The 23,196-nt window shown below is 38.3% G+C and overlaps 2 pseudogenes; one reads left to right on the forward strand and one right to left on the reverse strand.

Moving 5' to 3' along the window:
* The window catches only part of LOC136675468 (polymeric immunoglobulin receptor-like), a 252,315-nt pseudogene that overhangs the window by 76,795 nt on the left and 152,324 nt on the right, over positions 1 to 23,196 (reverse strand).
* Positions 4,219 to 23,017, forward strand: LOC136676031 (polymeric immunoglobulin receptor-like; annotated as a pseudogene).

The following is a 23,196-nucleotide window of genomic DNA, read 5'->3' on the forward strand; positions in this document are numbered from 1 at the left end:
TTTTAAAATAATTAATACAATATTAACATATTTATTCAGTACTTGAGGCTTTTTAAATGCTAATTTTAACATATTTGGGGAAAGTTGTGCTGTTTCACAGCCCATATTTAGTGCTTTAAATGTTACATTAAACAAAGTTTAACATGAAGTGTGTAAATGTGTAGAAGTGTGCTTTCTATTCCTCCTGAGATGTGAACACAGTGAGTGCCAAACTCAACAACTCTAGGGTGACCAGACGTCCTCTTTTTTAGACTTAAAAAAATGTCCGGGCTGAATTTCACAAACGTCCGGGATTTTGTTTTTCTAGAGCTTACATAGAATTTCGAGAAGCGTTTCGTTCACAAACTAGTCCCGCCCTCCCCTACTCCGATTGGTTCGCTTGAGTGGGGCGTGGTGAAGTAGCCTAAAATCTTCTGATTGGACGGTCTGACTGTAGAGCTACAGTTATTGGTCGATAACCTTCTCTGTAAACATTTAATTGGTCAGTCTGCACGTCAGTAGTCCTTGTTTACGTCAGGCAAAACTCATGTACCTACCCTCATCTCTTATTAAAAAATAAATTCCCATATTCTGTGTAGCAAATAAAGGTGTAAAGAACCTAAGAGCACACATAGGTTCAGCTCATCTCAGATCTTGTCACCCTAAACAACTCAAATACTATCATTTACATAAGGCTTCTATGCTCTTTACTTACTGCAACCAGCAACTACACAGCTGTTAAGGGAAGTGCAGCTGAATTCAGAAACACAGATTTGAAATAGAGTTGAGGTGCAAAAGAGCAAAATATAAGTAACAGTACAAGCAGGTTTTGATGGCTGTTGATTTGGCTCGATGTTGTTGTGTCCAGCTGCTGCTATTCTGGAGATTTCCACACTCAGGTACAAACACCTCAGAGAACACTACATTAAGAACATTTGTTGTTCACAAGTTAATGTGCTCCCATACACACTGGAGGGGGCGCCAGTCCTTCACAGGGCAACACAGACACACACACACTTACACTTTCACTCACACACTCACACCTACGGACACTTTTGAGTCGCCAATCTACCTACCAACGTGTGTTTTTGGACTGTGGGAGGAAACCGGAGCACCTGGAGGAAACCCACACGGACACAGGGAGAACACACAAACTCCTCACAGACAGTCACCCGGAGCGGGAATCGAACCCACAACCTCCAGGCCCCTGGAGCTGTGTTGAAAGCAAATTCTGGCTCAAAACCAGACAGCAAAAGAGAACTAAAAGTCTTTAAAGACCTACTTTCACAAACAAAAGTCCAGGCTACTACTAAAAAAACATACACTCTTTTATGGAAGCAAATCTGTCTCATCAGACTTTGAAATATTACCTCCTTTGAATTTGTAGCACTGAATTTTTTTTGCACTGAAATTGTGCATCTGAATTTTGTTGCTTTTGAATTTAAGTCTTCAGATTAACACCTCTGAATATTTTGCTTCGCAATTATGCGTCTGAAGATAATTGCTCTTTAATTGAACTCGTGAATTTTCAAGAACACGTTTTCACTGTTATTATTCAAGGTTAATAAATTCAGATAAAAAAAAAAAATTCAAACAATATATTTCGAAATTGCTCAAATTCGATTCAGCAAATTCAGACGCCAAAATACGAGTTAAAAAAATAGAGTACACTTCCGGGATACCAAGGATGAGCATTCGATTTATTTGGATTTTCTCTTTCACCTTAAATGGTGCAGTAGTTGCATTCTGTCGAACACAACTTCCACACCGTGTAAAAACTACACGTTTACCTTCATTCCGCGGATATTATCTCTTTATTTTCAAAGTGTCTCAAAAATCTGAAAGGCTCAATAAAGACACAATATAACAGACTATTGATATCCTAAAAATGAAGAAATTTTACTGTGGAATTTTTGTCATGGCCCTGTGAATATAGCAAATGACATGAATATGTGAATATGAGCAACTTCGAAATATATTGTTTGAATGTTTTTTAAGCTTGAATTTTTTTTATCTGAATTTATTAACCTTGAATAATAACAGTGAACACGTGTTCTTGAAAATTCACAAGTTCAATTCAAGAGCAATTATATTCAGACGCATAATTGCGAAGCAAAATATTCAGAGGTGTTAACCTGAAGACTTAAATTCAAAAGCAACAAAATTCAGATGCATATTTTCAGTGCAAAAGCGTTCAGTCCTACAAATTCAAAGGTGGTAATATTTCAAAGTCTGATGAGACAGATTGCTTCCATACTCTTTCTTTGATGTTTGGTTTTTATCTTCCCAATGGAGAAAAGGCGCTAGGAGTGTAAGAAAAGTTAGCTACCTCCCAAAACTTTGTCTTTGTATGTAATAGAGGCCAAGCACGATAACGGTTGTAAGCAGCTCATAAATAAGGAAGTGATCAGGTGTTGGGTGATGAACGGGATTTACTGGGGAGTAGACCTTTGCCTCCCTCTAGTGGCTAAAGACGGCATAGCAGTCAGCCCAGGCCCTGAGTAGCCTCTTGAAAGCGATCTTGAGGAGGGCAGCGCCCCCGCCACGAACATCATGCCCGCTCTGTGGTGGACTTGTGGGGTCACTGCTATTGGAAAAATAGGGTAAAAAGTGGCAAACAACCTGTGTGTGTCTAAAGGTCCTGTGTGATCAGTTAAGCTGAGAGTATGGACAGAGTGTAGAACCAGGAATGTGTTCATAAATGTATGGCTGATTGGTGAAAGACTGCTCTCTATTAAGATAAAATATATTTAATTTCACTGTACGAACATGATGAGACGTTGTGTGATAGTCTGTAGATTGTTATTAAGTTACATAAATAGAGTAAATATATTTATAGTCATTTACACAGTACTTTGTTAAAAACAAAGAACAACACACACAGATTTTTAACATAACTATTATTAAACTACTACAAATTAACTACAAATTAAACTACTGTTCAATTTGCTCACCTCATGTATTCTGCTACTGTGACTCTATTGGTGACAGAACTGCTTTACAGATACTTCTTTTTAGAAAATGTTTTACGACGTCCCTCTGTAGATCGCCTTATTACCAAAATAAAAAAATAATTTCTACATGTGAAAAAACATTTTTGCATGAGTGTACAAAGGGGAACCAGGCTTGTGCAGAAATATGTAAATTAAGAAGTACGATCTACAACCCTCCAGTAGCTTTATTCACACTTCTTTTATTAATAACCCTTTATTTCTTACTAAAAACCACATCAGTGTCATTTCACAGTGAAGAGTATGGGTCTGTTAGACTGAAGCAACACTGCAATAAAATGTTTATGAAGCACATTTAAAACAGTGAAAGACTGAACAACACAAAGAACACCTCCAGTGCACAGGAATGATGCAGCATTGATCTTACCTGAGATGTAGAGGAAGAACACAGAGAGAATTAAAGAACACATGAGGGAGTAGAAGTAAATCTTTCCATAAGAGGCTTCAGAGGTTAACATCGATAATCAGTTCACAGGGCTTACTCACATTTATACACAGCATTCAACTTCACATATCAGCTACAAACTTCACACTTGTTTTAATACATACAAAGCAGAATTTAATACATGGCAGAACTCCTAGTGAAAAAGCATTTGCATTTAAATGACAAGTAGTTTTAACCAGTCTATTCAGAGCAGGAGAGGGTGAGAAACAGGAAGAACACTTCAGTGAAATGTACTTCACTCAGAGGCAGGAAGAGTATTTGTCTCTGGAGCCTCTTACAGAAAGATGCACTTCTACTCCCTCATGAGTTCTTTAATTCTCTCTGTGTTCTTCCTCTACATCTCAGGTAAGATCAATGCTGCATCATTCCTGTGCACTGGAGGTGTGTTCTTCACTCTCTCACTGCTTTAAATACACTTTGATTAACTCACCTGCTCCAGGGTGCAGAGTGGATACTGAATAATAACATTTAGGACGAGGGTGAAATTTGTTTGCTCAGTTATGACCAGTTTATTCCTCTGATATAGTTCTGAAGCAGTTCCTGAGTCGGAGTAACACTGTTGTACCATTTGACTTCTTCTCTGTAGAGTCTGAGAGTGTGAAGACACTGAGGAATGTAGCTGTAAAAAGTGGAGGATCTCTCACCATTCCATGTTTTTATGATGAACAATACAAATCAAACCCTAAATACTGGTGTAAGGGGTATTACTGGAGCTCCTGTGTAATAGTAGCCCGTACAAACACAAGAGGAAGAACATCAGTCACTGATTATCCGACCCAGAATATGTTTACTGTGGAACTCAAAAGTCTCCAAGACTCTGACTCTGGATATTATTGGTGCGCTGTGGAAATTGGAGATAAATGGATAGTAGATGACCGTGAATATTTGTACCTGACGGTCAGTGCAGGTAAGAAGTCTCTCTGTGTGAAGTAGAACCTGTTCACTGTAACTTAAAGCTTGTTTGATGGAGGACGTGTTTACAGCACTCATTCTCTGCCTCTTTATTCAGATCCTGCTGTGTCTGTGATAAACAGCAGAGTGAGTGGTCAGGAAGGGGACAGTGTCAGTGTCCAGTGTCTCTACAGAACTGATTCTAAGAATAAACAGAAGCAGTGGTGCAGATTTAGAGACGGGAGCTGCTTAACATCCCAGAATTCAGCAGTGCAGATCAGTGATGATGGGAGAGGAGCGGTCAGTGTGGAGATGAGTGGACTGAAGAAGAGTGATGCTGGCTGGTACTGGTTCAGTGCAGGAGAAGTGGAAGTTACTGTTCACCTCACTGTCACTGAAAGACCTACAAGTAAGATCACATCTATCAGAAATGCAGAATCAACAACAGCAAATCAGTAAGTAGTGATGTTCTAATACAGCTACACTTTTGCATGGTTTAGCCATTTGCTTGTGCAAAAAAAAAATCTGCTGCACATTCTACACAAATAACTTCTGGGAATGTTCATATTTCAAGCAAGTGTGAGATGAAGCATGATAAGTTTTCAGAACTATAAGATTTTAACCCTATTTGAAGTATACTCTCACAGTTTTAAATCAGTCATATTACTCTATGACAATGCAATGTTTCTTTCTTGTTCAGTAAGTACAAGAAATATAAGCAGAGCTGTAATGCATTGTATGTCCAAATATTTCTAGACTACTTTTATTTATTTATTTATTTTGCATGTTTGCAGGACAACTGCTTTGTTATTAGTAAAACCAGCCTCTCCTGCAAAAACCACTTCTGAACCTGGTGTCCAATCAAGTGACATTCCGAAAAAACAAGACAAGTAATTCCCGCATAATATTAAATGTTGTTTATTATATCTGTATTTCAGAAACTGAAGAACCTGTTTTAAAATTCTTAAGTTAGAAGTATATTACTGTGTGATAAAGAAATGTATCTTATATATGTATCAGAGTCTGGGTGGAATTGGGAGAACTCCCATAGTTTCCCCTGTCAATTCTTTGGGGTCTGTTTAAAGGATATTTAGAGCTTATGTGTTGTTGATGTCCTTGATTTTACCCATTTCTGGAGATGCCACAAAATATATTTTTATAATTTTATTTGTTCATTAAATAACTTGAACATGTCATGTGTCTCCGTTCACTGCAGGAATGGAAACGGCAAGCTTAGCTTGTTTCTACTGGCTGTAGGCCTTGGACTGCTGCTTGTCCTGGTCTGGATTATAACCTTCATGTTGAGAAAACGGTCAAGTAAATATTCATCTGACATTAAAGGCTTTTTTCAAATTTACACTGTTTGACACTTATCTATGAGTGTAATGTGCTCTATTTGGTCAATGTCTCTTTAACAGAAGCAAATCAAAAAGAAACCACAGAGAGGAGCAGTAACTCAGCAGTTCACACTGTAAGTGCTGTGAGTGACTAGTGGATTCATGTTGTTTGAGTTCTAGTGTTCAAACACAGTGCAGCTGTTAGTAATGTGCCTCTTTATCATCATATTTTGTCATTGGTATTGTGTGTGTGTGTGTGTGTGTGTGTGTGTGTCTGTGTGTGTGTGTGTGTGTGTGTGTATAAAACAGAACACTACAGGTGAAGATGCAGAAATGTACACTACTGTGTGTAAGAAAAAGAAGGTAAGTCTTCATTTTTCACATTGACAAGCATATAAACATGGTTCTATTACTGAAACATTACCAGTTTGACTCATCCTGAGTAAATAATGTCCATAGCCTTCGTCTGAAGTGGCTCTAGGAACTGATGTCATCTACAGCAATGTAGCCACTGATGCCACAAATGAACCTGTAAGTGAACGTTTATAAAGCTGTTGTTATAAAGCACACCTCTATTTTAACCTGAAGTAGGTGAGATGTCGTCATGTATCTGAGGACAATAAGTGTTACTTTGATGGAGGTTCCTTAGTCTTACCATGATTTTAGCTGCTGAAAAAGCTGAGATGCTCTTTTATTCCTAAATCTGTCCCATTTTACAGCTCTCACCAGATGCTGGAGGTGATGAAGTGCTGTACAACAACATTTTGCACAAATAAGAAGTGAGGCAGAATACACCATATATTATTATGGGATTTTTAACACTTTTCAGCCTATTGCTCATTGTTCCTGTTCTGTCTGTGTTGATTCCAGTTGTACTCAGCTGTATTTGTCAACAAACAACCTCATGAGATCAACAGCAAAGACTCAAAACAAAGTATTCACAGTATTAATACAAAGTATTAATCCTTGTTAATGTAAATATGTCATATGTGCACTGCTGAAAACGCATTCATCCTATTTTGAGATCATAAGAGATCATTAGTCGTCCTGTTGTATACTATCTGCTTTAAAATGAGCAATATATTATTTATATATTATTTTTAGTAGACCAGTCTTTTTTAAATGCTCTGTTGCATTCCACATACTTTTCTACCAATATGTTCCACATTTCATGTTTTAAATTCAGCCAATAAACTGTAACCGTGCTTTAACTGTGTAAACATTCAAAATATCTTGGTTGTGTATTTATTAGCACTTAAAAATCACACAAAAGAATTTGATTTTTCCACACCACAGTAACATCAAACATTCCTCCTAATGTGAACACAGTGAGTGCCATATTAACCCAAATGCAGTAGTTTACATACTCTGCTCTTTACCTAACCATCTCACCTTACAGTCACTGGGGACAGATTGCCATTTCTCTGCTCTCATCCCCTGCAGCGATATTAATCCCAGGTTCGCTTTAAAGATTTTTCGTGAAGTGAAGCAACAGCAGGGGGAGACACTCCGTGTACAACTAATCCTGTCCAAACAGGGAGTCGGACAGACATTTGGACTGCAGCCTTGTAATTCACCCAAGAAACCAACTAACAAATAAAACATTGACACAGAGTCATACATTAACTGTACAATACCGCCCCCTAGTGGAGCAGTGAGAAATAACTAGGATAACTTTTTTATTCCCCATAATCTCCACACAATCATGCTACATAGTAACAGATACTCCCGGTTTGATCTCTATCCCACTTTCTTCATCAGAAATCTGATAAAGAGTAAATTCCCGTTTTCCTTTCCATTTTCTACACGGACCCTCGGTCCTCCATGTTTGTTTTCAGTATGAGGTAGTGATGTGTCGGTCGCGAACGAACCGGTTCAAAGAGCCGGCCTGTGTAAGTGAACGATGAGAGCCGGTTCCCGTCTACGACCGAGTCCGTTAGTATAGGTTCCATTGTATTTGTTTATTTTATTAATCAGAAATGGATGATTATTTAATTTAATAAGCTATTTTGTAATACCTACCTTTTGGGTTCCATTGGCTATGAAATATAGCCAATTTTACAAGTGAGTTTACAAGTGATTTTTATTAAGGTGATTAAACAAAAATCCAGTTATTTATACAATTGAAGGTAGAGAAGGTGGAAGAGAAAACTCGGGGGGATGCTAAGGCTTGTTCGCTAAACGCGAGTGTAATATCAATGTACTAAGAAAACAAATGTTGTTTAACTACTCTAGCAGGCTCTAGTAACATTGAGTGACAGAAAAAGTAGAATTAACTTACTATACTTAATCTCTTTCACACACAGCACCAACAGGCTTCCTTTTCAGGTGCTCATGCAGTGATGTTGTGCTGCTGTGCCATGCGAGATCAGCTGTGCACATGTTACACCTAACGCTGTTCCTTGAAAGCGTTAATGTAAAGTGTTCCCATACTTTTGATGACTTGGGTCGTACATTTTTCTCTCTGCTTGTGCTAACATTATCCTCTGCTGTGACCGCAGATGAACCCTTCTTCCAGAGTTCGTCACGTGTAGCAACTGTACCTATGTGTATAATAACTTAGACCCAACTAATCGATTATTAAATTAGTTGCAATCTATTTTAACACTCGATTTTAATCGATTAGTTGTTGCTGCCCTAGAAGGCAGATTGGCATTCAGAAAAACCAAGTGTCTCAGCTTTGATTGTTGTTCTCTGATTGTTTGAATGACAAGCCTTAGAAAAAAATAGCTCGGTCTTAGACGGGAACCGGCTCTCATCGTTCATTTACAAGAGCCGGCTCTTTGAACCGGTTCGTTCGCGACCGACACATCACTAACACTGACTGAGATATTTGGTGCAAAAGTGAAACCGCGCGGATGTCGTGTGTGAGCGGAAAACACAGCATTTGAGACTCGTAGCCACATATTCGAGCGGGTGTAATCATTGACCTGTGTTTGTGCGACAGATATTCCCTTAAAAAAACCTAAATAAATAAATAAAATAAATAAATACAGGTGTGTAACTCGCATTGCACAGATTCACAGATTAATTTCCGAATGTGCAACTTTTGTGCAGGTTTTATACGAGTGTGTGAATGTGTTTTGCACCATATTCTCTGCTGCAACTCTAGCAAAACTGAACATTTTGCACTGGTGTGTGTAGAATTGGATTCGTGCACCTACAATGAAGAATTTGTGAAGGTGTAATTTTCTACAACTACAAATGTCACTGTTGTGATGACTTGAGGGGAAGTTACAGATGAGGCAGAGAGAGACTATCTAGATTTATTTTCCCTGGAGCTATGTGACTGTGACACTACCTGCTGCACTTAAAACATATTCTTTAAAACTTTATTAGAATTTTTATGTAACATTAGCCAACATTGTTTGTGCTCCAGTATTATCCCTTACACCAGTATTTAGTATTTAATTTGTATTGTTCATCATTAAAACAAATCCTTCACTTTTTACAGCTACATTTTCAGTGTTTTCACACTGTGTGATGCAGTCAGAAGCAAATTTACAAAATTATACAACAGTGCTTTAAAAATGTAGAAAAAAATCGTATCTTGCATGAAATTGTAATTATTTAAACCAACACACACACACACACACACACACACTCATGTATTCCTCCTCTCTGACTCTAGTGTTAGCACTCTTCAGGTGTTCTAGGACGCTGGAACATTGCTGTTAAGATTTAGCTGTATTCAGCCACCAAGAGCTTTAGTAAGGTTAGATACTGGTGTTGAATGACTAGTTATGGATCACAAACCCCACTCCAACACATCTGAATGGTGCTCTATCCACCCAGAGAATGCAGTTCCACTGCTCCTCAGCCCAAAACTGATATACTGGTCTATTTGACCGCTTGACTTGAGCTACTTTAGACAATCACAATCTGTTGGTAGGGACAAATGCAACAGCATCACAATATATTACAGTCTGTCAATAGTCTAAGACCGTTTCATCAGTACAATGTCTCTTATTTCATTAAACAGCTGCAGTTGTCTTGTGAGCACTGACACCTTTCAGAAACCTTTATGTATTGCTTTACTGATAATATTTTAGAACATGTTTTATTACATCTCTCTGTAGATTGCCTTTAAACACAGTGCTACCAAAAACAGAAGTTTCATTCACTATATAATTGTTCTAGGTTTATGAATGTGTTTATGGGATGCACATTTGTGAGGTCAGACAAGGTCTTAACACAAATTCATCCCAAAGGCTATCTGTTTGAGGTCATGACTCTGTGCAGGCTTGTTGTTATTCTGGGCTCAGCACTACAGAAACTGAAGTATGTACATTTTGGAAGAGGATTCATGTCATGCCCTTGTCCTGTTGTGTCTGTTGTCCCTGCCATGTGCTCACTTGGCACATGGCTCTGTTTGTTATTGTCCATGTCTCCGCCCATGTCCTGCATTTCTTCCTCTTCCTTGTCAGTGTCATTTGTAATCCTGCCCCGTCGTTATCAGTACAGGTGTCCCTTGTCTGTGGTGTTCATTTAAGTTCCCTTGTCTTTGTTGCACATTCCACCTTTAGTTTGCTTTCTACCGTTGGTTTGTTTTCTCCAGTCTATCTGTCTTGTCTGTTACTCATTCCCTTTAAGTCAGTCTTTGTATCTCTTTTGTCTCAGGTCTGTTTGTGTCTTTAGTCTGGTTAGCTTTCTGTGTTCAGCTTAGTCTGTTTAGCTTTCTCTGTCTGCTTAGTACCCCCTGTTTATGTTTGTCTGTTTAGCTTTCTGTGTTGTTTCTGCTTCTTTGTCTAGGCTACTGTTATGCTCTCCATGTATTGTTCTCCTGTTGAAGTCTCTGTCCAGGTCGTTCTGTTCAAGTCTCTCTGTCTTGGTCTTTCTTTGTTTCAGTATCCTGTCTTCTTATCCTAGTCTATCTGTTTTGTTATTTTTTGTAGAAATAAAAGTATTTTGTGTTTTAGCAAGTGCATCCACCTCCGTCAGTCTGGCCCACGTTCCTGACAATAAACCTAATTGTCCTAAAGCAGGGGTCGGCAACCTTTACCACTCAAAGAGCCATTTGGACCCATTTCACACAGTAAAGAAAACACTGGGACAACAAATTTTTAATGAAATAACACTGCGTATAACAGGGTTATTTTTAAAACAAATATAAACAAACTATATTTATAAACAAACTATACTGTGTTACATTTATGAAATCATTGAACGACTGCAGAGAAAATGAAATAACATTTCTGCATGCAACAAAGTATTTTTAACTCAGAAAAAAAGACGTTGTGTTGACAGTTAAGTAAAATACTCAATGTCTATTTGAGTCCTCGTCGTAATGAAAAAAAATGACGAATTAAATTATCCACTGGCAGCAAACAAGAATGCTGTCCTCTCTCTGCGTGCCGTCATTATTTTACTGATGCCATGCAGTCAGCTGTCAAAAAGTTCAAAAAATCGCACACTGGCGGGTGTCACACATTGGAAGTTGTGACGTGTATTAAGAGCGACAAAAATATTTTAAACATTAAATATTAAAATATTTTAGATGTTACAAGATCGCCACATTTTGAAAATGAACTAACTAAAATTAAATACTCATTAATTATTTTCAAAAGCTGAGCTGCATCAGAGGGATCAAAGAGCCGCATGCAGCTCTGGAACCGCGGGTTGCCGACCCCTGTCCTAAAGTCAGTTCACTAACTTACCCTCACTTGTGCACAGCCTTATACCTCACATTTTGTATTTCTGTCAAGTACAAAATACACCAAATACACACTTTCCTGTTTTAATACACACAAAGAAGAATTTTTTCAATTTCTAGGAGGAGTTGAATCACAAAGAAAGGGATTCAACTCCTCCTAGAAAAAATCATAAAATCATTTGCATCTAAATGGCTAGCATTTAGCCATAGAACTTATCTATTTAGAGCAGGAGAGGGTCAGGAAGAACACTCAAATGTACTTCACTCAGAGGCAAGAAGATTATTTGTCTCTGGAGCCTCTTACAGAAAGATGCACTTCTACTCCCTCATGAGTTCTTTAATTCTCTCTGTGTTCTTCCTCTACATCTCAGGTAAGATCAATGCTGCATCATTCCTGTGCACTGGAGGGGTGTTCTTCACTCTCTCACTGCTTTAAATACACTTTGATTAACTGATCAAATGTACTTCACTCAGAGGCAGGAAGAGTATTTGTGAAATTGTGGCTAAGAGTATTTAAACGGATCCATCCTTTCATCCATTCTTCAGATTTAGTGTAGAACTTTGCATTCATCCACAGTCAGTAACCTGCAAGAGCTGAAACAGGAAGAGCTCTGAAGTGTAGCTGCTTCACTTAGAAGCAGGAAGAGTATTTTTGTCTGGAGCCTCTTACAGAAAGATGCACTTCTACTCCCTCATGAGTTCTTTAATTCTCTCTGTGTTCTTCCTCTACATCTCAGGTAAGATCAATGCTGCATCATTCCTGTGCACTGGAGATGTGTTCTTCACTCTCTCACTGCTTTAAATACACTTTGATTAACTCACCTGCTCCAGGGTGCAGAGTGGATACTGAATAATAACATTTAGGACGAGGGTGAAATGTGTTTGCTCAGTTATGACCAGTTTATTCCTTTTATATAGTTCTGAAGCAGTTCCTGAGTCGGAGTAACACTCTTGTACCATTTGACTTTTTCTCTGTAGAGTCTGAGAGTGTGAAGACACTGAAAAACGTAGCTGTAAAAAGTGGAGGATCTCTCACCATTCCATGTTTTTATGATAAACAATACAAATCAAACCCTAAATTCTGGTGTAAGGGGTATTACTGGAGTTCCTGTGGAATAGTAGCCCGTACAAACACAAGTGGAAGAACATCAGTCACTGATTATCCGACCCAGAATATGTTTACTGTGGAGCTCAACAGTCTCCAAGACTCTGACTCTGGATATTATTGGTGCGCTGTGGAAATTGGAGATAAATGGATAGTAGATGACGGTGATTATTTGTACCTGACGGTCAGTGCAGGTAAGAAGTCTCTCTGTGTGAAGTAGAACCTTTTCACTGTAACTTAAAGCTTGTTTGATGGAGGACGTGTTTACAGCACTCATTCTCTGCCTCTTTATTCAGATCCTGCTGTGTCTGTGATAAACAGCAGAGTGAGTGGTCAAGAAGGGGGCAGTGTCAGTGTCCAGTGTCTCTACAGAACTGATTATAAGAATAAACAGAAGCAGTGGTGCAGATTTAGGGACTGGCGCTGCTTAACATCCCAGAATTCAGCAGTGCAGATCAGTGATGATGGGAGAGGAATTGTCAGTGTGGAGATGAGTGGACTGAAGAAGAGTGATGCTGGCTGGTACTGGTTCAGTGCAGGAGAAGTGGGAGTTACTGTTCACCTCACTGTCACTGAAAGACCAACAAGTAAGATTATTTGTATCTGAAACACTGCCCAGAACCAGACTGCAATGGATGTACATCTGTAGATCTGTTATGGCCCACATTTGCCCTTGAATAATGTCATTTCTCATTTTCAACAGCAACTACAGCTGTGACTACAATATCCTCGACTGTGAAAACCAGTATCAGTGAGACCACATCAGGTGTGATCACAATCTTGTGTTATAATTGATTTAATTAATAAATTAAAACAATTATTATTTGTTTTTCTAGGTGTCCCAACAACTAAAAATGAACCCTCAACAACAGCAAATCAGTGAGTAGTGAAGTTCTGCTACACTTTCACACTTCAGTGTAGCATACTTTTGCCCTGTGCTTTCTTGCAGAACTGCAATGGTATTTTCTGAAAAACAATACTTCCCTAAGACATACAAGTGCCAACCAAATGTGAAATGAAGTAAGAAACGTATACAAAATGGAAATGTTTAACAGTGTAAGCTCTAACAGCCTTAGGTCAGAGACTAATTTCTGGAGGAACTATGTTTAAGGAAGGCTTTGCACTAGAGAGAACATTGCTGTAAAACATCATTGCCTTTAGTTATAAGAATATTAGTGAGGTCAGGTTTCGATATTAGATTATTAGTTCTAGAAAAGAAATTCTACTTTAACACATCTAACATTATATATTACATAATGCTCCATTATGAATTGCCCTGTGGACTGTGTGTGCATTTCTGAAGGCCTGAGTCATCTATGGGTGTATCTTGTAGGGTTATGTAGTGCTTCTATCACAGGTTGGGGTTCAAGACCTGCTTTGAGTGAATGTCTGTGACAAGTTGGTGTGTTCTCCCCGTGCCTCTGTGGGTTTCCTCAGGTGCTCTTGTTTCCTCCCTCAAAAACACACAATGGTAGGTGAATCGACTACTCAAAAGTGTCCATAGGTGTGAGTGTGTGTCACCCTCTGAAGGACTGCCATCCGGTCCAGGATGTATTCCCCCTTTAGGCCCAGTGCTTCCAGGTAGGCATGAGACCCACAGCGACCCTGAACTGGATAAGTAGATACAGACAATGGTTGGATGAATATTCCTTGGTTTTGACTAGTGTTTGGATGCCATTTGGAAAGTGTAGCTGGTCTTTCCATCAAATAAACCATTTGTGTAGTTAAATCTCCTTTAGTTAGCCTTCAACGCCTGTTGTACAGGGTGAGTCAAAAGGTGCAGGACACACTTTTATCTGAATATACCAGCAAGTAATTTGTGAGGGAGCCTATCTTTTAGGATAGGTTCAGAACAAGGCTACCATCGTGAAGGCAGCCATATTGGATCAGGGGAAAAGTTTTTCCAATGGGAACGTTGTCAATATCAAACAAAATAAATGGGTGTCATTTGACTTTTGACTCACCCTGTATATTCACACCTCTGTGTAATTTTTTTTATGCTTCTAGCAGAAAAACAGCTTTTTCTTCAGTAAAAAGCTTCTGCCTCCTCTGCAGAATATTCTTTTGAATATGTAAATAATTCAACTGACAACAAGAGCAAGTATTTCATACATTATATAAAAATGTTTATTTGTTGTGCACTGAAAATGATATTATTGTGTGGTTGTAAATATACAGGGCAGCATGATGCAGCAGGTAGTTGTCGCAGTCACACAGCTCCAGGTGCCTGGAGGTTGTGGGATCGACTCCCACTCCGGGTGACTGTCTGTGAGGAGTTGGTGTGTTCTTCCCGTGTCCGCATGGGTTTCCTCCGGGTGCTCCGGTTTCCTCCCACAGTCCAAAAACACATGTTGGTAGGTGGATTGGCGACTCAAAAAAGTGTCCGTAGGTGTGAGTGTGTGAGTGAATGTGTGTGTGTCTGTGTTGCCCTGTGAAGGACTGGCGCCCCCTCCAGGGTGTATTCCCGCCTTGCGCCCAATGATTCCAGGTAGGCTCTGGACCCACCGTGACCCTGAATTGGATAAGCGGTTACAGATAATGAATGAATGAATGAATGTAATTATACACAGGATAAGATGAAGGATATCCGATGTGAGTCTGTTAGTGCTTTAAGGCATTATTGTGTGATATTGAATTTTACATGCTTCATTGTGGGTCTCTTTAATGAACAATTTACAAAGGTACTGTGACTTTATTCACAGCAGCAATGGAAACTCAAAGCTTATCTGGACTCTACTACCTGTGGGCCTCGGACTGCTGCTGTTCCTGATCTGTGTCATAAGCTTCATATCAAGAAAACATACCAGTAAATATAAGTCTGACATTATCTTTATAGGCTCAGGCTTTTTAACCAAATGTACACTGTTTTACACCTACCTTTGTAATGTGATCCACTCATTCCATTTCTCAGAAGCAAATCAAACAGAGACCACAGAGAGGAGCAGTAACTCAGCAATTTACACAGTAAGTGCTGTGAATGATGGGTGGCTTTATGTTGTTTGAGTTCTAGTGTTCAAACACATAGTGCAGTAATTAGTATTGTGTATCATTGTGGCTTTTGTCATTGGTGCTGTGTGTGTATATATACGTGTGTCTGTCTGTATGAAACAGAACACTACAGGTGAAGATGCAGATATGTGCACTGCTGTGTCTAAGAAAAAGAAGGTAAGTATTTATTTTTTATATCGACAAACACATAAACATGATTTTATTATAGAATCAGTACTAGATTTTCTCATCCTGAGTAAATAATGTCCACAGCCTTTGTCCAAAGTGACTCTGGGAACTGATGTGATCTACGGCAATGTAGCCACTGAGGCCACAAATGAACCTGTAAGTGAACGTTTATAAAGCTGTTGTTATAAATCACACTCACTCTATTTAATCTGAAGTAGGTGAGATGTCGTCATGTATCTGAGGACAGTAAATGTTACTTTGATGGAGGTTCCTTAGTCTGACCATGACTTTAGCTGCTGAAAAAGCTTATATCCTCTTTCACTTCTAAATCTGTCTCATTTTACAGCTCTCACCAGATGCTGGAGGTGATGAAATGCTGTACGGCAATATTTTGCCCAAATAAGAAGTGAGGCAGAATACACCACATTATATTATGTTTTTTTTTTTGTTTGTGTGTTTTTTTTTTTTTGTTTTAAACACTTAAACACTTTTCAGGCTTCTGCTCATTGTTTCTTTTCTGTCTGTGTTGATTCCAGGTGTACACAGCTGTATTTCCCAACAAACAGCCAGATGAGATCAATGGCAAACAAACAAAACAAATTATTCCCTTCAATATAATGTCCTTTTGTGTGATTTCAAAGGTTAAAATACGAACCCTCATCATAGTGGTCAGTGTAACTTAGCGGGTGTTTTAACCACTGTAGTATACCCACATGTATGTTACATACATCAGTATAAATATGTCATATGTGCACTGCTGAAAACTCATTCTTCCTGTGTTGAGATCATAAGAGATCATAAGTCATCCTCAGAGTCCAGCCTGTATTCCATCCTCTGATTAATATTTATTCTTGAATGTATGCTATAGACAGACTCTGTGCTGCAACTTTTTTAAACGTTTGAATAATATCTGCTTTTAAAATTAACAAAGTATTATACATATATGTTTTCCGTTCACCACACTTTTTTTTCCATTCACCAGACATTTATTTTCAGATTACCAGACTCTGTCGCCTTTAACAAACTTTTCCCCCTAATATATCCCACATTCAGTGTTTTTAATTCAGAAAAAACTTTAACAAGGCTTTAAGTGTGTAAATATTGTGATGGAAATTTGTTTATAGAAATGATTTATAATCAATAGAGATATTTTTAATCAGCAATAGCCACGCATGCTTGTGTAAACTGAAATTGTTTTATTCCTAATTCTCTGTGTTAGACAGCAGACTTATTTGTTTGTGTGTTTCAAATAACATATCGACACCTTCCCTTCAATCAACTCCCTTTGTCTTCAGACCAAAGAGGTAGAGGGGGAGGCACAGGGCACGTCTGGAAAGGTGTTAGAAATACAGGAGGGAGTGGAAAACAAATGGTGGGAAACTCAGAGTTTTGGGAACAGGATACATTGAAAGATGATTGAAATGTAAAAGAGTGAACAGATGGTGAACTTCAAAGGGTTTTCCAGGTATAAAAGACACTGATCAAAAATGGTCAGCAGAGAGGTGAAAAACAGCATTGCACGCAGCGTTCCTCTCTCACGTAAATAAAATTGCTGTCTCACTTGATGGGACATCACTAGTGAAAAAAGTTAAGAATTCTGAGTCACATTACAGTCAAAGGCCAAATCTATATTTCCAGATTCAGACTGTAAACAATGGCCTTCATATCACAGACATTTAGGAGTGGTTGATCACTGTGGAACGCATTTAAATGTGCCCTAAATTTAACGATGTTAAGGTACAGCAGAACTTCCCTGATTTTGAGGTAGACTATAGTGTTGTCAAATAAAATACTTTGTTGCGTATTATATTTATACCGATGGGTTGTGTTGAGTATTTTTGAGGTTGGATTGTTAAAACGGATGATTTGATTGAGAGGGAGGGAGGGGCAGATACCCCACGGATCCTAAACAGTAAATACATTTACATTTACAGCTTTTAGCAGACGGTCTTTTCCAGTGTATGCACTTCTTATTGGTCGTCATTTTTATTCGGCCAATCAGCAGCCAGAATTAGTCAATGGCGCCTACAGTCGGTGGTTTTGTGGTGGCCCATAGAGCAAGGTCAGTCGTGAGGCACAAGGCAGAAACACACCCTGGAGGGGGCGTCAGTCCTTCACAGGGCGACACACACACATTCACACCTATGGGCACTTTTTGAGTCGCCAATCCACCTGCAAACATGTGTTTATGGACCTTGGGAGGAAACCGGAGCACCCGGAGGAAACCCACGGAACACACTAACTCCTCACAGGCAGTCACCCGGAGCAGGACTTGAACCCACAACCAAAACTAACTAAATAAATAAATAAATGTCATCGAAAAGAAGCGAGTGACTGGATTGAAATGCAGATACAACACATAATAAATAAATTTGAGACTGTCTTTACAAATATATGCAATGTAAACTTAAATAATTTACACCCCATAGATTGGGATGTATTCATTTGTGAATAGTGAAATATATTTGTGACTTGTGTGGATTAACATTGACATATTTGTCAAGAAATTTTTTGAGACTAATTATGACTTCATAATGAAGTCTTTATAGACACACACAAACAAATATATATCTGGCTGTTTTAAACTGTGGTGCAATAATGACCTCTAGTGTCTAATATAGAGTATAGAATCCAAACGATATTAAAGGACCTGAGCTTCCTCAGAATGTGCAGAGGACTGTTCCTTTTGCTGTACACATTCTCTGAACGGGTCGGCCTTTTAATTTATTTTTTAATCAAAATGTACATTAAATACTTGTAGGTGTGGAGCAGCTCAGAATCCTGACACATGGTGGTTATAGGACTCACTGTCAACTTCTGTTATCAGTTGAAAATTTGCTGCACAACAGGACAGTTGTAATATTCAGAATATCCACAAGAAGGGGGCAATAGCCGCTAGCAAAACACAACTGTACAAATAATCTCAGACTTCTTTTATATTATTAAGTTATATCTCCCTTAAAATATAGAGTCAGTGCTGTAGTGGCTAGAAGAGCACAGTTCACAGACTGGTCATTTTGAGTTGTAAAAACAATGGTTATATTGTTGTTGTAGAAATGTGATCTCTGGTTCCTATCACCATGACTGTAACAAAATCTGATGCTGTAAATGTCACTACAATTAACATTTCAAACCATTGAAGGATTTATTTTCCTGTTTATTTCCAGAAAGTGAGTCTTACAATAAATTCAGCTTACTTCAGATGTAAAATTATTATCTAACACTATGTCTAACAGAGTCATAGATCTGGTCATAGGTCTAAATCGGGAGAAAGAAGCTACCGACGTGAACCATTTTACAGATTGCACTACCTCTGTGTGGCCTATGTGATGCTGGAGCCTTACTGCTATAGATTGCATGCACTGGGCTGTTATAAATACAGAGACACAGTGTAAAGTTTTTCATTCAGCCAAGTTCAGAAGGTATTCATAGCCCACACATTTTGCTCATTAAAAGTATCTTCTGTTATAGGACATCTTGAATTTTCTCTATATCTGCAATATGTAGGTTGTATTATTTTGCACTGAAATGGAGTAAAAAAACCAAACCAAAACAAAAAAAAAAAAAAAAAAAAAAACAGGAAGACCTATGAAGTGGAGCTGCTTATCCTAAGAGGCAGGAAGAGTATTTGTCGCTGGAGACTCTAACAGAAAGATGCACATTTACTCCCTCAGAAAGTATTATATTCTCTCTGTGTTCTTCCTCTGCATCTCAGGTAAGATCAATGCTACATCATTCCTGTGCACTGGAGGAGTATTCTTCATTTACTCACTGCTTTAAATACGCTTTCATTAAATCACCTATCTAACGTGAGGATATGTGTAGATACGGATGTCTGTTTCATTTGAAAAGGTTTAGTAGTTAATTTTAATGGTATTTAATGATATTTAATTGTAATTGTAAAGATGTTCTTAAGAGATTCCATAAAGAAATGCTTTCTTAGTTAAACAAACTTATATCTTCTTAGATTAAAATCGCACAGGCAAAAATAAATTAGATTCTTTAAAAACCATGACTGAGACACTGAGCCACTCCCTCTGTTCACTGAGTTCTCCATATAAAAACTTTGCATTGTATGGTGTTCCAGGGGTATGCATCCACAAAAATGAAATAGCAAAATCAACAGAGTATTTATTATATTAGTAACAGTTGCACTGGATTTAGTTTTTTCTCAGAAATATTAGCAGAAGTCATTTGATTCAGTAAACCTCACATTACTAAAAGGATGTTGATAATTTCTAGTCTAACATTTCATGTGGAAAAAAAAAGTATTAAAGGGAAGTATGGCCCACATTGATCCAAGCTTTTCCAGGAAAGATTTAGACTAGAGATTTATTAGTTACTTACTTATAAGTTCTGTGTCACAAAAGCAACTCCATCTTAGCCCAGAATGTACTGGATGGGGCTCTGCGACTTCAGAAAGTCCTGTTCTTCTGCTTTTCAGCCCAATGCAAGGTGGATTTATACCCCTCTATCCAGCACTTGGCATTGAGCTTGGTGACATTAAACTTTTAATTTAAATTTCTTTTTCAGACCTTCATGCTTTTTATACACCCTCTGTGTGCACAACTGATGTAAATGGTTCATCAAGTTTATACTTTAACTCCATTACATTTTTAAAATCAAATATCTGAGTCATCAGTAACTATTCATATACATGGTTTACGGATCTTCAGATGTCACAAATTACTCACTGAGGCTGAGAGTCAGTTGGAGATTTATTAAACGCAGTATGTGAAGCAAAGTCAAAATCAGAAGAAATATTCCAAAACCCAAAAATCAGTACAGAGAGAGAAAAAGTCAGAAATACAAACTGTAGCCTGTTTAAGGGTAAATTCAGTGTCTCAGAATTACAAAAATCTCAAGCTATAATCTGCAACTTTGTAAACAAAAGAGAGCCTAAAAGATAACTATATAAAATTTTACTTTAAAATTCTAGCTTAAAAATAATGGTGATGCTTCACTGACCTGTAATAGGGAGCATAGAATAGTGCCTCTGTCCTTGCTACTCTCAGCTCAGCACTGCAGAAAGTGCATTATGTATATTTTGGAGGAGGTTATGAAACCACCCCTTCTCTCCCCTGCCTACACTACATTAGAAAACCTGTCTCTGTGGTGGTACCATCAAGGTTACATATTCAAAACTTTTAATAATTGTACCTTATTCTATTATATATATAGATTTTAAAATAGTGTTGAATTCATACATCCCATTTTATCTCCAGGACATATATTATGTTCTCTTATATTACAGTTCTATAATGAAAGATTACAAATATTCACCTCCCAATCTGGAGAAAAGAATTTAATGTACATTTAGGGAACTATGGATTGGACACTAAAACCACTATTGTGCTTTTAAAAGTACATTTACACAGTTAAATCACCTTTAGTGACCAATGTACCTCTACCGTACCTGTTATTTCTGAGTGTACCAATTTCAGTACAGTGCTGTAAAAATGAATTGCACTAGGATGTGCCCCAGGACCAGGAAAAAAGCCCAAATCTTACCTAATGTTCCTAAATGCAGTGGTAGACAGTAACGAAGTAAATGTAATTCGTTACTGTAGTTAAGTACTTTTGTCGTGTATTTGTACTTTACTCAAGTATTTCCATTTTGGGCGACTTTTTACTTATACTCCGCTACATTATGAAAATCTGCCGTTACATTTTGGTTTATGTGTGAATAAAACTGTAACGTGTCTGAATAAATCACCCCACTCCACATAGCTCTCCGCGGGACGCCGTTGCTAGGAGACGAACAAACACAGTCGTCGCGCTAAAACAAGTGAAAATATTTCTCCGCCTGAAACTAATAATACCAGACTTTTATTTTTATCAAGTGTTGAGAGAATTTGAGACTATAAGTAATCACATTCAGTTCTTAGAACCGTTATGAATTAACAAAATGATTTGAACCGTTTAGTGTTTGGCTGTATTTAAGTCATCAGTAACCATTCATTCATATACACGGTTTACGGATGTCACCGATCACTCACAGAGGGTGAGACTCAGTCCACAATACGGAACACTCTGTAATATTTTTATCTTAAAGTTACACTTTCAAAATCACTGTGAAGGCAACACACACCTATGGAATCTTTTGAGTCGCCAATCCACCTACCAACGTGTGTTTTTGAACCACAGGAGGAAATCCGAGCACCCACGCGGACACAGGGAGAACACACCAAACTCCTCATAGACAGTTTCCAGGTTCCTGGAGCTGTATGAATGTGACACTACCTGCTGCACCTCTGTGCAGCTGTGAAAATGAATAAATTAATATTTAATTTATAATTTTACTTTACCTGCAGAGTCTGAGAGTGTGAAGACACTGAAGGATGTAGCTGTAAAAAGTAGAGGATCACTCACCATCCCATGTTTTTATGATGAACAATACAAATCAAACCCTAAATAGTTGTGTAAGGGGTATTTCCAGAGTTATTGTCGAATATTAGCCCGTACAAACACAAGTGGAAGAACATCAGTCACTGATTATCCGACCCAGAATATGTTTACTGTGGAACTCAACAGTCTCCAAGACTCTGACTCTGGAGATTATTGGTGCGCTGTGGATATCAAAGGCGGTTCAGATGACAGTGATTATTTGTACCTGACGGTCAGTGCAGGTAAGAAGTCTCTCTGTGTGAAGTAGAACCTGTTCACTGTAACTTAAAGCTTGTTTGATGGAGGACGTGTTTACAGCACTCATTCTCTGCCTCTTTATTCAGATCCTGCTGTGTCTGTGATAAACAGCAGAGTGAGTGGTCAGGAAGGGGGCAGTGTCAGTGTCCAGTGTCTCTACAGAACTGATTATAAGAATAAACAGTAGCAGTGGTGCAGATTTAGAGACTGGAGCTGCTTAACATCCCAGAATTCAGCAGTGCAGATCAGTGATGATGGGAGAGGAGCGGTCAGTGTGGAGATGAGTGGACTGAAGAAGAGTGATGCTGGCTGGTACTGGTTCAGTGCAGGAGAAGTGGGAGTTACTGTTCATCTCACTGTCACTGAAAGACCTACAAGTAAGATCACATCTATCAGAAACACTGCCCATACCCAGAGGGTAATGAATATTTGGCCCAAATGTGGCCTACATCTGCAGACCTCTCATGGCACAAATTTGCAATTGAATGATGCCATTTCTCATTTTCAACAGCAACAACAGCTGTGACTACAATTTCCTCAACTGAGAGAACCAGTGACAGTGAGACCACATCAGGTGAGATCACAATCTTATGTTAGAATTAAAAATAATGAATAAACTAAAAACATTCAATATTTGTTTTTCTAGGTGTCACACCTCTGATAAAAAATGAAAAGTCAACAACAGCAAATAAGTAAGTAGTGACCACTGTTACAGCTACACTTTCACACTTCAGTGTAGTATACTTTTGTTCTTTGCTTTTTGCAGAACTGTAATTGTTTGTTCTAAAAAATAACAACTCTGAAGATGTACAAGTTCCAACCAAAGTGTGAAATGAAGTATGAAACATATACAAAATGCAAATGTTCTCCTTATTTAGCAGTGTAAGCTCTAACAGCCTTAGGTCAGAGACTAATTTCTGGAGGAACTATGTTTAAGGAAGGCTTTAAACTAG

Source organism: Hoplias malabaricus, chromosome X1 (genome assembly GCF_029633855.1).
Source record: "Hoplias malabaricus isolate fHopMal1 chromosome X1, fHopMal1.hap1, whole genome shotgun sequence".
NCBI classification, from domain to species: domain Eukaryota; kingdom Metazoa; phylum Chordata; class Actinopteri; order Characiformes; family Erythrinidae; genus Hoplias; species Hoplias malabaricus.